Source organism: Octodon degus, unplaced genomic scaffold (genome assembly GCF_000260255.1).
Source record: "Octodon degus isolate 3935 unplaced genomic scaffold, OctDeg1.0 scaffold00012, whole genome shotgun sequence".
Lineage (NCBI taxonomy): Eukaryota > Metazoa > Chordata > Mammalia > Rodentia > Octodontidae > Octodon > Octodon degus.
Genome location: NW_004524588.1, coordinates 2,252,164 through 2,254,065, shown reverse-complemented (window position 1 = coordinate 2,254,065; position 1,902 = coordinate 2,252,164). Strand labels below are relative to the sequence as shown.

The window sequence follows — 1,902 nt, the reverse complement described above, 5'->3', positions numbered from 1 at the left end:
TTTTTCTTTTGGGAAGAGAAGGAAAAGAGGCTGGAGGTCGGGAACCTGTACAGACCCAGTCACCTCTCCCCTTGTTTTCTCTTATCAAAGGCACCCCAGATCTGAAAGTCTGGGGCAGTGTGAGGAGCCCCTACGCTTCCCCACTGTTTCTACCCATCCTCTGACAGCACACTCTGGCCGAGCAGACGACAGGGCAGGGCAGGGCAGATGCTCTCAGCTCTTGCTTCCTGGCTGCCAGCTTTAAGGAATGGAGCACACACTACGTACTTTTAAGAGCTGGGCCCAAAGAACAGCACCTGGTCTGTAGAGCAAGGAAGCCCCTGAAATTGGCCTCATTAGCTCCATTCTCATGCGACATCCTAAGACCCAAGAGCACTGCACATTCCAGCATATGCAGCAGCACACCAGGATTTACTTGGCCTGAGGGTAGTTCTCGGAGTAAGTCAGCTTTTTCTATGGAGGAGCTCCAGTTTACCAAGGTGCAAACAAGATTAAAGGCACCTACTTAGTCAAATCAGGCCCAGGAGAAAGGAGAAAGGGACTGGGATAAGGTAAGAGCATCTATGTCCCATCAAGCTTGGGGATAAGATGGGGCTAGAAATCCTAAATGGAATTTTTTTTTTTTTTTTTTTTTTTTTTTGTAGGCAGGTCAGGGAATATAATTCTTGTTTCCATGTCAGGCTTCAGTAAACCCACCTCTGCTTCTCTGGGTGGCTGCTGACTAGTAATCAAATCAAAAATGAATACACCAGGAAGAGCAGAGGAATATACAAACTGAGTTGGAGGAGGACAGCAGATGCTAAATTCTGTGAACGGAAAGCGAGGGGAGGGAAGGAGGAGAGCTGGCCAGAGGTGGGGCAGCCAGTAATGCTCACTCATTATTCCTACCAAGAAAGGAAGTTGACCAGGTGACATGGGTCACCTGGAGTCAGGTACTCCTCTGTGACATCTTAAGGAAAACACAAAATTTCTTGTTTTTTAATTGGCTAATAACAAAAAAAGTCCCTACTTTTGGGGACATTGGATCAATTTAAGGCAGATCCGCAGGAGTCAGGGCACCTGAGCCCCTAGAATCTGGTCTTAGAGAAAGTACACATGACGAAGTACTGCTCCTGTCACACCTCCGTTACCTCCCAACTTGGCAGGGGGATGTGGACACCATGGTCCGCACAGTCAGCACTGAACACTGCCATAGTTGTGAACTTAGTTGTTCAGTGGCATCATGCTCCCAGGACGTGTTCATGGCCATCTCTGTGCCCAATCTTCTGAACCACGTTCACGGGGCCACACTTGCATTCTGGATTTGCTTCCATGACTCTGGCGAACCACAAGAGGAGCAGCCACAGGGGGTGTGGAGGAGCTCTGCCCATGCACACCCTCTGCAGCTCTTCTAGGGTGCAGGTGGAGAAAGCCTTGACCCAGCACCACATCCACAGGGTAAGATGAGCCCCCTCCACCCTGCTTTTATTACATCCTGCTCAAAAATCTTCAAGGACCGCGCTCACTTTCTTCTGCAGCTGAGAAATGAGTTCCCCACACTCTGGTTCCAATCTAACCTCCATGGCTCTCAGTGGCAAGACACACATCATTGCTGAAGCAGGGTGATGGCCCACGGGGTCTGTTTTCTTCTATTTGGAATATACACGTTGAAAGTTATCAATTCCAATGAAAAGGTTGGGGGCAGGAGTTAAGTTCTAAATCCCATGTGATCTGGCTGGTCAGATAGCTCAGCGGACTAAAGTGCCTGCTTAGGTAGTGTGGCAGGGGTGGGGGGTGTGAGATGGTGACTGAGAATGGGCGTGGTGGCGTGCACCTGTAATCCGAATGCTTGGGAGGCTAAAAACAGGAGGCTCACTATGAGTCTGATCTGTATAGTGAGACCTTATAGGCCCTGTATTTAAA

At 49.2% G+C, this 1,902-nt stretch overlaps 1 protein-coding gene across 3 annotated transcripts in view; it reads right to left on the bottom strand.

Annotated features, from left to right (window-relative positions):
* Etv6 (ETS variant 6) overlaps window positions 1-1,902 on the bottom strand; it is a 228,327-nt gene that overhangs the window by 31,352 nt on the left and 195,073 nt on the right. The window lies entirely within an intron of this gene.